Source organism: Eumetopias jubatus, unplaced genomic scaffold (assembly GCF_037043125.1).
Source record: "Eumetopias jubatus isolate StellerSeaLion01/CBP00866 unplaced genomic scaffold, mEumJub1_p1.0 scaffold_8, whole genome shotgun sequence".
Taxonomy (NCBI): Eukaryota; Metazoa; Chordata; class Mammalia; order Carnivora; family Otariidae; genus Eumetopias; species Eumetopias jubatus.
Genome location: NW_028274814.1, coordinates 112,487,819 through 112,502,107, shown reverse-complemented (window position 1 = coordinate 112,502,107; position 14,289 = coordinate 112,487,819).

Here is a 14,289-nt window from a genome sequence, read left to right as displayed (position 1 = left end):
ATAGATAGATAGATGATAGATTAAATAGAATCTCCTGTTGAAGAGTTTGATTGAATATTCTGTCTCCTTTAAGGAGCTGCAAGCTTTTAATTTGATATTCTAACTATCCCAGAAAAAGTTATCCAATTACCCACTATTTCTATCCTGTCTCTACAGAAGGTACTGAATGTAATACCCTGTAACAAGTTGCCGTCATCAAATATTGTGCCTGAATCCCTGTTCCAACTTGTCTTGCCTCCCAGAATCTGACCTCTCCTATCATATGCTGACACTGATACATGACAGCCACATGACTGCTGGTGTTCAGAGTTGGTAAACTTTCCTCGTCTCTTGTAAGAATAATGCATTTTGAAGCCAGCCTATACAAACCATCTGTGTGAGTATAGTAAATTTGCAATGCCTTGTTATAATACGGTATGTTGGAGTGATGAAACAAGGCTCAGGATAGCGCTTTCCAAAAAAAAAAAATGTTTTCTTTAAGTTGGATCTTGTTTAAGAGTTTGCGTTCATAACGGTAATCCATCTTTATGAATTACTAGGAGCCACATAAATGTCCCCAAAATGACCACAACTCACTCCTTGGGGTCCCCTAAAAATAGGCATTCGGGTGCCAGGAGTTGACTTTGTAGGCAGTCTGTGATGAGTCTAACCATGCCAAAGAATGCCTACATTTGTCCTAAATCTATTTTTAGAAACCAATTGTCAAAACAACCCACAATGTGTGGATCTGCCGGTGAATTCCATAAACAGATGTCACTTTATTTTTCTGTCTTAAAAAAAATACATCAAGCACCGTTTGCTAGCTGCCAAGGAGAACATTACAAAGGAGCAATAAGTAATAGGTAAGCTCACCCTTAACTTTTGTGTTTAAAATGAATCAGCTTTCCAGGGTGTCCCATTCCCATTCTTCATAACGCAATGCCTGTATGTCTTTGTGACACATTACTTGTCAAGATTTCAAAGTGGCCCTTGAGATGGGCTCTGTGAAACATCCGATCTATGAAAACGAGCCCATGACCATGTTTATTGACAAGTTTCCCCAATAGCTGTCTCTGTAATGTATCATGGAACCCTGAAGATAGATTCTTCTACCCTCTTCCCTTCTACCTTTATAAATATGCCATGTAAAAACAATGTTTCATCTGTATAACAGGCTGCTTGCGGAAGGATGTGTGGTGTTAGGAATGGCTGCCACGTTTCCTCTCAGCAGAGTTATATGCTACGTTAGCCACCAGAGCCATCCTCTTCTTTGGAAGGAGTCAAAATAGGTTCATAATCCAAGAACGAAGATATCCATGGTGCAAGCAATTAAGGTTAACCTCATTTTCAGTCAGGTGCCGCATTCCAAGGGGAAGACGGTCTCTGATGCAAGCTCATGGCTTTAGGAGGCTCTCTACCCGCTCCATAAAAGGCTCCTAGGTGAAGATTTGAAGAATCTTCATAAAAAGATCCCCAGATCCCTAGGAAAACAATGTGAGGTCATCTGTACAAGGTACTGGGTTATGACAACAAAACAGAACATAATTTTTTTTTAGAAAAAGTACATTTCTCCCAATGTTTTCTAGCATCTGATTAGAAATTATAAATAGAGGAAATATTTAAATGACTCCTATTTTGACAGCAAATAGACTTGAATTTCCATATCCTAGAAGAAACCAATTTCTTTGTTATGTTTATGCACTGGAAAAATTAATCCAAAAGACATCGTTTTCCTGAAATCTTATATATCAGTACAGCTCAGATCAGTAGGGCTAAGATCAAATATCCTCTCATTCCATCTCTTCAGTTGTATTCAGAATTGCAAAAAAGTTTAAGCTCCAGATGAAAGGGAATAGATAAGTATTTTGCAGCATAAAAATAAACGCCTGTTAAATATGATCTCTTAAGTAGTATAAAATTTCTATAAGCTGGGATATGTGTTACATGTGGCTCAAAGACTATCCTTCATTTTCCACCAATCCGGTTTTTAACCTGCTGTTCTGAGGCCATAAACTCTCAGAGGGAAGTCCTCTGTAATTTTATATGGAATTTGATGACTTAGAGGCCCATGGCAGGAATTATGGAGAGGGAGTTTTCTCAATTCCACAGCTCCTATAGAGAGACTAAAGCTCATTATCTGAATCTCGAACTAGTTCATTTTACAAAGTTGTAAAATAGCACAAGCTTTGTTAACTCCTTCAGTTTCACCCTTTGGGTAAAGTATTCTATACACCTAGAAATGTATATTCGATGTCACTGGCTAGAGAGAAAGGAAAGCTGAGAATGCCCAGAATAGTGGAGGACATAGAGTGGAAGATCAGAGGTTAGAAGATTAGCCTAGTTTTCATGGAGACAACCTTCAAGCTTTCCCAGGAAATAAAAGGCCTCTAGTGAGGGGAAACAATAGACCTGAACAGCAGGAGTGTTTGGGACAGGAGCCAGAGAGCAAGAGTCACTAACAAGAGAGTGGTAATTTGGAATGAATTGCTGTTTGTGTTGTGAAGCCCCAGGACGCAGCTGGTGTACTGGCTAACCTGAGGATTTGTAGTGACTGCATTGAAATGGTAATGAAGTTTTTATTTTATGATTGCAGATGTTTGTGGATTATTGTTATTAAGCTTATTAGTGTAACACTACAAATATGAGATTTTTATTTACTTGGTCTCTTATTTATGGGAGCTTTGTTAAAGTCTTTTTAACTCAAGTCAAGAAAACAAAAGCCGTGCAATAACCAAAATGTGCTGAACCATCAGGCAGACGTGGAGTGCGTGCGTGTGTGTGTGTGTGTGTGTGTGTGTGTGTGTGTGTGTACGTATGTATGCGTACCAGCACCCTTAATGCAAGGCTTTTCTATGTTTAAGATAAATCTGAATGTTCCCCTTGTGGTTGTGCCTTAAGTAATGTTTTCAACTAATCTCCACCCAGGTAAAACAGTCGATCGTTATACTAACAGTGGTCACTATCACTGGTTCTGGTGTTGGACTGTCCAGCTGACTCTGCCATTTTTAAACTTGACTTCCCCATGCCTCAGTGTCCAATTCTGTAAAATTGAGGGTAAAAAAAATGGTACCTTTTTTCCTAAAGTCATTGTGAGGTTTAAGTGTGATCATCTATACAGAGCACTTACCAATTAATGTTTGCTGTTACCTAAAAAGATCTTGATGTGGAAGCACATTTAAGCATTTTATTCAAATGGTTGGGACAAAGAATTCTGTTAGAAACTTTATTATCTTGCAGAGTGATCTCTTATATCCAACAATTCAAAGAAGGTGCATACATGTATATTATATGGATAACTAGTTTTCAAGCAATAAAATAAATGATATTCAGTTATTTTATTGTTAGGCGTAGTATGATCTTGTTTAATTATTCAGAAACTGCTGAAGCACCTTGAAATCTTTGAAGATATTATCATTGGTGAATATCAAATAGCCTAATAGAATGGATTGACAAAGTGGTTACGATTCCAGTCATGAAAATTCCAAACGATTTTGCTTTCATTATAGTTCTCTTCCTAGCTGGTCAGAAGGATACCGTAAATATACGGGAAGAAAAATGAGCATCTCCAAGGAATTCAATTTCTAACTTGCTAAAATAATTTCCTTAGGTTAGAAAAACCAAAATCCCCCAAAATATGCCATCTGTAAAAATAAACTCATTACCATTATGCATTTCAAAATGAAAATGATTACTAGTTGACCAATTAAAGAGAAGCCTCTTTCCTATTGACTGTACAGCAATTCCTGCCAGTATCATGATGTAATGTTGATGATTTAAAACCAATTTGGGACGCTAATGAAGACTGTGATTCACAGTCAAATATGGCTGGAGTCTAGTCATAACTTTACAATAAAGTTGACATCTAATAAAAGTTTTTAAGTGTGTCTATCTTCTGTAATTTTCTAAGAGTTCAACTAAAATAGGTTCATGGTCAGAGATTAAAGAGTTATGGCTTAAGATATTTTTTAAGGTTCCATTTTAAATACTATAGTATGTATTTTATAAAATCATATGTTTACCTTAATGTGTTGAAAACCTATTTCCTTAACCCAAGGTGGCCCCTAATGACTCTTGAAGCAATAAGAAAACACTGTGTAAATTATAAAGCATTAATTTGGGGAGGGGAAATGTCAGGAAATTGGGAAGCAAATCAAGTTCTCAAACACATTAATACTTCAGAGAGGTAGCTTCCATTAGATTAGTTTCATGGTGTCTTAAACCAGCAGGCACCCATAGCACAGGCTGTCATCGAGAAGACTTTTATATAAAAACAAAGTCTTCAGAAATTACATTTTATATCTCATTATTGTAACTTAATTGCTTATGATTTAAATATTTCTAAATTCAAAAACAATTTACTTAAAATAAGTTCTCTTCTGTAGTGGAGATTTCTCCAAATGGAATTTGTAACTGTAAGTATAACGTAAGCCTGGAGCTGCCAGGGACCACCCCATGGAGAAAGATTTCTTGAGAACAAAGCCAACCCAGCAGAAGGTTGAGCCAAGAGTTAGAGAGAGACAGATACTGGTGACATCATTTGAGGCCTCCAGATTCAGCCATGCCTGGGCTTCATGATTCTGCAAGCCAATAAATTCCTTTTATGGCTTATGCCTGTTGGAGCCCAGTTTCTTTCACTTAAAACCAGGAGAATCCTTGCTAATACAGCAACCATGGTCAAAGGTTTGGGGGAAATGCTTCAAATTATATTTGTCTCTTGCAGATTCACAATGTGCACCAACTTGTTAAAACATCTGAGGAAACCCGCTATAAAGGAACTTATTTCTCTTTGTTAACCCGCTGTTTCCCAAACTTAGTTAATGGTAAACTCTCCTTTTATGCAACATCTATGAACATCTATTTTACTGAGCACATTTTGGGATGTGATGCTCTTCTAAGGCATGGAGGGAAGAGAGTTGTCAGAAATGACCCCAGCAGTACTCCAGAGACTCACTGAAAAGGAATTAATCGAGTGAAGCAACCTCTACTGTATAAGCAAGTCTAAGTGGGGAGGGAGCCAAAGGCAGGGTCTTCTCTACACCCTACCCTCATTTCTCTGTAGCACCGGGATAGGAACAGTGGAGACCTCCATCATGTCTTTAAATGGCAAATCACAGGGGGCTCACTATAATCTGCTATTCCTTCCCCGGCCATGCTCCACTATTTCAGTGGGTTTTCCTGACTTTATCCCTCTACACAGAATCTCCACCACCTATAAGATGAAGATGTGCCAGGCTATTTAAAACATTTTCATTTAAGGTGGCAAAGAAACTCATCTTCCAGACTCCCGTGGTGTTTCCCAATCCTGCAGTGGCAAACTTCAGCTTCTGAGATGGGTCTCAGCCCTCTTAAATTCTGCCAGGTAACGGCCATTTTTCTACAATCATTCAAGTCCAAAAACTTGAAACTCACAAGAGCCCCTGGAGTAAGTGCCAGCCTAAGTGCAGAAGACCAGTGTCTCCCTTAAAAACAGAGGAAGCAAATTCTCCCTTGCCCTGATTTTGTTCTCTTCAGGCCTCCCAGGGATTGGATGATGCCCACCCACATTGGGGAGGACAATCCACTCTGCCTGTCCACTGATTCAAATGTTAATATCATCCAGAAACACCCTCACGGACATATGTAGAATAATGTGTAGCCAAATATCTGGGCACATCTGAGTCCCAGTCAGGTTGACATATAAAGTTAATTATCACAATAACAAAAATCACATATGCTTGTGTTCACTGAGTCCTGGGGACTTGTTCCAGAAGCATGAGCTCTTTGGGAGTTGGGCAGTCCCTTCTTGTCATCATGGCCTTTGACATCACCTTAATTCAGCAGTTACCAGCCTTGCTTGACATCCAAATATAGAGTATTATGGAAACATGGATTTCTAGAATTCCATTACAATCTCCTGAATGAGAGTCTGAGTTTGAGGCCCATCTTAGATCAGAATATGAGATAAAGGCCCAGGCCCGTTTCCAAGAGATTTTAATAATCAACCCCACTTGCTTTTTTTTTTCCTTTTTTTTTTCATTTTATTTCCAGTATAGTTAACAGACAGTGTCATATTAGTTTTAGGTGTACAATACAGCGATTCGATACTGCCACACAACACCCAGTGCTCATCACAAGTGCACTCCTTAATCCCCATCACCGGTTTCACCCATCCACCCACCCACCTCCCCTCTGGTAACCCTCAGTTTGTTCTCTATAGTTAAGAGTCTGTTTTTTGGTTTGTCTCTCTTTTTGCTTTGTTCATTTGTTTTATTTCTTAAATTCCACACATGAGTGAAATCATATGGTATTTGTCTTTCTTTGACTCACTTATTTTACTTAGCATTATACCCTCTAGATCCATACCATGTTTTTGCAAATGGCAAGATTTCATTCTTTATGACTAAGATTCCATCTAGTATATACACCACATCTTCTTTATCCATGCATATATCAATGGACACTTGGGCTGCTACAATCTGGCTATTGTAAATAATCCTGCAGGGGAATAACTTAAAGGTACAGAGTCACTGGATGCAGTGACCCCAAAAGCCAGAGCAGGGATTTTAGTGGTTTCCAATGATACATGTCTCTGTTTCTCACTCTTTCTGGGTTTCACTCTCCTCCTGCCCTCCCCCCCTTCCCTCATTTAGTGGGGAACCAGGAAGATAAAGCCATTTGCTGAGTTACTAGTGTGTGGCAGGAATTGAACTATGTATTTTATTTGTCTTATTTCATTGTAATCCTCTAGTCAACCCTGTGAGAGCAAAAAAGAAAGGGGGGGTCTATTTTATAGATGAGAAAACCGAGGCTTAAAAGAGTTAAGTAATTTTACCAAGAGATTAATTAGTGAAAGAGCTGGAATCTAAACTGTAACCCATTTGTTTTCTCAACACACCATACTCCGTCATTAGTTTAGGAATATCAGATGGCCCCTGATTGGAATGGATTAAAGATTCAGAAAAGGTAATGTTTGAAGCCTCTTGTACTGGTAAGCAAAGAGTAACTGGCTCAACTAGTTGACTAGATGTGGAAAGAAGGAAGAGATTGGCGGTTTTCCACTCCATTAGGAAAATCCATAGCATCCTTTGGACAGCACTGTTCAAAAACAGGATCAGACTCACAGGGGCACCAGACACTTTTATGAGATCTTCAGTGTCCCTGTTCTACATCTTCATTCAACATAATAGGTACTCAATAAATGACTCTTGAACAAACAAATGATATAAAATTGACATAGTACTTTTATTTTGGGGGGGAGTCTTCAGTAATTTCTTGATTCATTTGTTTTCACCCTGAGAGTAAGAATAAGAACGCTAGACATTTGCATAAACGATACTTGAAAAGAGTTCTTTAGTAATTTGCCATTCAGGTTATTTTATCCTTAGATAAAAGGTGAATTCGTGTTGTTTTATTTTATTTTTTTTAAAGATTTTATTTATTTGAGAGAGAGAGAATGAGAGAGAGAGCACATGAGAGGGGGGAGGGTCAGAGGGAGAAGCAGGCTCCCTGCCAAGGAGGGAGCCCGATGCGGGACTCATCCCGGAACCCCAGGATCATGACCTGAGCCGAAGGCAGTCGCTTAACCGACTGAGCCACCTAGACGCCCCTAGTGTTAAGTATTTTAATCAGCAGTTCTGAAAGGCATCATAAGCCTCCCTTTCCGAATGACATAAAAAATAGCTATTTGGCTGAAACACTATAGTTCTGAAGATTATTCTTATTTAAGAGCCTTATATAATTCATCCCTTGGAATATTCAATAAATGTTTGCTGTCTGATTGACTTTGAGGAGTAGAAGGATTCTCTAACTAGTGGGAAGCATTAGAACTGATTGTCACAGACCCTGTGTTCTGCTCTTATTCCATCTTAAGAAAAAAAAAAAAAAAACCTTTTATTTGCTGGTATCAGCAATCTAAGAAACACAGAAGTTCAGGTTTGGAAAGCTATTACTACTTAACATGCACATGAACAAAGTATTACTAAATTGCATACAGTATGAATCTATGATAATGAGTCCAAATTAGTATAAACAGAACTGGTGAAAACAATGTAATATATCCCCTAGAACCTGGAGAATCTGGAGGATATTGCTACTAATTAATAAATGTATTCATGTGCCATCAGCCGTATGAATAATTTGGTTAATCCTGCAATTTGTGGGTTGTAGTGAAATGTCAAACACCTCCCTAGGCTCAAAAATCCTATGTGAAGTATCAGCAAGGATACAGGTCTTAGCCAAAAGTAGCAATTATCAATGGACTAGCCTTATTGTGCTCTGGGTAGTTATTTAACATGTAAACATCTTGGTAGATGTTACAGTAGATCTCTGTTTCTAAGCAAGAATTCAACATTGTTGATCCTTGACTTTATTTCTTCTAATTCAAGAACTAATTTACTATTTACTTTCCTTCTTCTCTCTCTTTCCTTCTCTTTCTCTCCCTCCATCCTTTCTTCCCGCTTTTCCTCCTCCTTCCCACTACATCTCTCACCTCCTTATTGTCTTTCCATAGGAAATTCTTGAGTCTATAATAGGCCAGATCCATACAAAACCCTAAAGTTACAATGATGAACAATATCCCTGAATTTAAGATCCTTACAGAAAAATGAGGGTGGTATAACATAAGAAGAGATGGAATTCCAGGTAAAACTCACTGATTACCTAGGGAGATTAAAGGAGGTTATAAAATATTACCAGAGTAGAAAAATTCAACAACTCATAATGGTAGCAAAGAATAAAGAAATTTTTTATGAATTTGAAGTTAACAGGTGTTCAACAAATTGAAACTGATGAAAATTTACTGAAATTACTCAATTTCTAAGACTTAACTACTTTATAATGGGAGAAATTCATAAAGCAGACATTTATGATATCCACGTGCTTGATGTACATTATATTTGACTATCAAGAATACTTTGTTGCTTAGAGTATAGCAAAGAATTTTACTAATACTTTGTATAACCATATTTGAGCATTATTCATTGTATTAAATACTTTTTCCTGATCCTAAAAGGTACACTAAATTATTTTCTGGATTCTCAACTCTGCTTTTATTATATCTACAAGGAAAATTTTTCCCCACAGTTAATTCATTTAACAAATAGTTACTGAACACCTCCTATCTGCAAGGTACTATGTCTGTGATTAAAAAAAAAAAAAAAAAAAAAAGAACAACAACAAACAGACATGGTCCCAGCCCTCATAAAACTTATATACTGGTAAACAGTCTCAAATTGTGGGATATAAATCATTGGCAAAGTTAGAGTTTCCTTCAGAAAAATGCACTCTATAACAAACTTGGCTAGAACACCAATCTCCCAGTAAATAGGGCATGTCTGCCTCTATTTCAGAGTTCTGAAACCACAGAGCATAGGCTTAAAGCACAATGGAACGCAGTTCAAATTCAGCTCTGCTCCTTCTTGGATCTCATGACTCCATCCATAGAATGAGATTTATAATCCCAACTTTACAGGCATATTGTGAAAATTAGACAGTGTGTGTACAGAAAGTACTTGGTATATGTGTGTGGAGTAAACACCCAGAAAATGGTAGCTTTTAATACTGCTCCTCCTTCCCTTTATATCCTATTTTGTGACTAAACCAGTAGATTGGGTTGAAGTCAAGTAAAACCTCAGTGCTTGCAAAATGGTATGTCCTGTTAACATTTGTATATTTATGATTGACTGAGGGCTATCTGGAATTTTTTATTTAAATACCTTTGTTTGTAAAGTTTTTCTGAATTACAAGAACCATCATCCTTGCTTTAATACACTAGGTATAGTCTGAGGATAATGCAGTATTTTTTGAGCATAGGAAATTCTGGGCCCTAAATTGAAGGGTGCTAAATTAGTAAATATTTGAACCTATGATTTTTAAGGTGTGTGTGTGTGTCTGTGTGTGTATGTATGTAAATATGTGTGTGTTTGAGAACATTCAGCACCTCACTACCAGGATTATTAACATGAATTAACTGATCAGTAACAAAGTTGTTGATGTAGGCAAGTCAGAGTCAAGTTGAAAATGGACTGACTCTCAGGACTATATTCTGGTATCAGTAATTGCTTTTAGAATTCATAGGAAGTGTTCCGTGTGTCTACTGGTGATGGTGAAATCCTTAATTTAACTTTTCCCCATTCATTAAAGAAAACTGTAATCAATTACTAATTATGGATCACTGTATTCCAGTTGGGATTTCACACCACTGCTAAATGACACTTGTAACAACTTGCTTCTCCCCTTCCCAAATCATTTGACTTGCTTCACCACATGTTTGATAGTGATAGAAGGATCACTTAAAATTAGTGTTGGAGAGTGCATCATTGACTTGAATTGTAGTCTTTAAAGCATTTAAGTTGTGAAGATTATTTAGTAAAAGTTAGGAAAAACTAAAATGTAATATTTTCACTATTGTTTATATTCCAGAATTCACTGCTTTTTGTGTATATGCTTACATGTTCCTTTCTTTTCATTTCAATGAAGTATTTGTATTAAATATAACAAAATGTAGTCATTTATAAAACTGATCAAAATGAAATTTCTAAAATGAATCTAGTATTTTCTTCCTAGGAATAAGTACTTAGTAATAAGTCTTTAAAATCACATATAAGAACCTATTTCCAAACAATAGGATTTCTTTTTCCATTCCACAGATGATACTCTTAGCCAGAGCTGCCACATGTCAGTGTTGATTCTTTGATACAAGACTACAATTTCATGGATGCTCAGGGAACCTTTTATTCTTAAATAAAGAGCTTTACTGAAAATGTATTACTTGTAAATCTGTATCATAAAAGAAACCTTTTCCTCTTTTGACCTGACCTTCTTCCACCTTCATTTCCTTCATAAAGAATTTTTTAAGGAGAAAGGGCCACAAGAAACAGGAGGGGTGGGGAGTGCTGGGGGGTAATCTTAAAAGAATAAAAAAGTGGTTTATCTGGCAGACACCGGCTACTAATCTGGCATCTAAGTGGCCAGGCTCTCTCTAGATGTTTTCTCTTACCGCTAACACTTATAATAAGTGTTATTTATATGTGGAATGCATGATTACTAACTCTGAGCAGCTCATAGTGTTTGGCAGCATTTTTATTTTTTAAATAAATAATTTTTAAAATATTCCTGCAAAGAAACTACAAGTGAGAGATCTCTTTTTTTTATTTTTTTTAAATATTTTTATTTATTTATTTGACAGAGAGAGAGAGAGAACAAGCAGGGGGAGCGGCAGGCAGAGGGAGAGGGAGAAGCAGGCTCCCCGAGGAGCAGGGAGCCTGATGTGGGGCTCGATCCCAGGACCCTGGGATCATGACCTGAGCCGAAGGCAGTCGCTTAACCAACTGAGCCACCCAGGCGCCCCTTTTATTTATTTTTTTTTAAGATTTTATTTATTTGACAGAAAGATAGAGAGAGCACAAGTAGGCAGAGAGGCAGGCAGAGAGAGAGGGAGAAGCAGGCTCTCCACTGAGCAGGGAGCCTGATGTGGGACTCAGTTTCAGGACCCTGGGATCATGACCTGAGCCGAAGGCAGCGGCTTAACCGACTGAGCCACCCAGGTGCCTGAGAGATCTCTTTTTTAAAGGCTGGGTGGAGAAAGAGCATGAAGAGGCCACGTCCAAGAATATGCTCACAGATTAAGCCCTGGAACTAGAATACTGGTGTGTGTGTGTGTGTGTGTGTGTGTGTGTGTGTGTGTGTGTATATTTGAATGTCTCTCAATTTCTGTCCTTCTCTCAGTTTTAAGATTTCACTGTTTCTGTGCTTCTCTAATTGGTTTCCTGCCTTCAATGGCTTCATCTACCAATCCTTGGCAAAGCTAATTTTCCCTTCTCTTGCCGTATACTTCTGAATTGTTCTTTACCAGTGTATCTTATATAAGCCATAGGTTTCATTTCTTGTCCTGAATCTCGGGGTTGACTCTACTGAAATATGGTGAAGTTGGAGGAATGCATTTGATCTGATGATTCAGAATCCCCTAACATGCATGTCAGCTTGACAGTAACTCCAACGAGCATAGTTGCAGAAGAGATGAAAAAGAGAGGTTTGTGTATGTTTTAGTGGTTTTTCTATAGAGAGTCTGATAAAAAAGGTCTAACTTCCACCATGTCCAGGACAAAGGGCAAAGGGATGGTGGTGCCCCACCAACTCCTACAGAGTCAACAAACCCTTACTGAGCACCATGAAAGTGCCAGATACTGTGCTGAACCATATATGGGATGCAGAAAAAAATGAGGGCATGTTCTACTTTCTTGAATTTTGAACTCCCATCCAACAGAAAGGATAGACATGTAAACATGCCTAACTATAACGTGGAATGAGTCATAGTAAACTGTAAGTTGTTTTTGTTTTTTTTTTAAGTATGGGGGTCTGCAGAATAGAATATCCTATCCATTCATATATGTGATTTATCCCCCCCACCCCATTTGAAAGGCACTTTGGCCCATTGCATGATGACCAGTGTTTCTCAAACCTGGAAATTCTCGCTAGTAATTGTGGGTAGACTGGACCAGCAGTGTCATAGGTACATTCCTATCAACAAACACTGTGACAAGTTTTTTTTGCCTCTAAGAAACAGTGACAGAGATGATGCACTAGGTCTGTGGGTCCGTGGGTTGATAGTTCCATCTTCAAGTAGTCATTTAATTGAAAAGATTTTTTTTATTATTTATTAGAGAAAAAAGTGGCAAAGTTTTTCAGGAATATATTCGCATTAAATGTCAATTTGTAAGTGATAACATGAAAAGTGGCAGATGATTAATTCCCAATGTGGTCAGTGACACTGGAGTAATTAAAAGTTGGGAGACGTTCTGAAAACCCACGGTGGATGTTAGGAAATTTAAACCTCTCCCAGTGTTCTTGGAGTATTTTCACTGAGCCTTGTGCATGTGTCAAACTGGTTGGCAATATACCAAAATCGGAATGGATTTATACCAATAAAGTACTAAGAATGGAGATAGGGTTTCTTAGAGAGCAAAGATACCAATCTAGTATTGTTCAACTAGTAAGAGATGAATTTCAGCCAAAGGAAAGAGAATTTTATCAGCTCTTGCAAATTGTGGTACCAAGATTAATGCTGGATAACTTTGATTTCATTCCTTTTCCAAAGCTACTTTTTCAGATGCAAGTTTCAAGCTTTTTGGCTGAGTTTCTAATTCTGAATGCTCAAGAAGGATTCAAAAATGTAAAGTAACTACAGAAGAACAAAAAAAAACACCTAAGAGAAGTTTTTCTAGTAAAAAGTTTAATAAGCAGTCACTTCGATATAAGATGCCATAAATTACCAGTGCCTTAAGTTTTTAAGTACTAGATAATATTACCCTAATCGATATAAAAATTAATTGTTATTATATTACCATATGATCCAGCAATTCCACTAGTGGGTGTTTACCCAAAGAAAATGAAAGCACTAACTCAGAAAGATAAATGCACCCCTGTGTTTATTTACAATATATTGTATATTGTATACAAGTATATTATTTACAATAGCCAAAATATGGGAGCCACCCACATGCCCATGTATAGATGAGTGGATAAATAAGATGTATATACTATGGAATATTACTTAGCCATAAAGAAGAATGAAATATTGCCATTTGCATTGACATGAATGAACCTAGAGGGTATAACGCTAAATGAAATAAGTCAATCGGACAAAGACAAATACCATATGATTTCACTCACGTGTAGAATTTAAGAAACAAAACAAATGAACAAAGAATAAACAGAGATAAACAAACAAACAAAAAAAAAAACAGGGGCACCTGGCTGGCTCAGTCAGTAAAACATACAACTCTTGATCTTGGAGTCATGAGTTCAAGCCCCACATTGGGGGGTAGAATCTACTTTAAAAAAAAAAAACACAACAACAAAAGTAGACTCCTAAATACAGAGAACAAACTGGTGGATGCCAGAGGGGGGGTGGGTAGGGGGATAGGGAAAATAGATAAAGGGGATTAAGAATACACTTATCTTGACAAGCACTGAGAAATGTATAGAATTGTTGAATCATCATATTATACACCTGAAACTAATATAACACTGTATGTTAATTACACTTGAATAAAAAAATCTAATGAATAATTATTCCATAAATTCTTCTTGAATTCCCACAGTGTTCGTTATGGCAATAGTGAGTCCTTGTTTTGACATTAAAATCACCCTAATGAACCTAAGAACTATAATCATGTGACACCCTTGCCCTGTTCTACTCATGGCTGAGAACCACACACTTACATGCAGCTTGTCTCTTCGAGTCATTAGTCCAAATGAGCTGCAAGAAAAAAATTCACAATGTGACTAGAGCAAAATACACACACACACACACACACACACACACACACACAC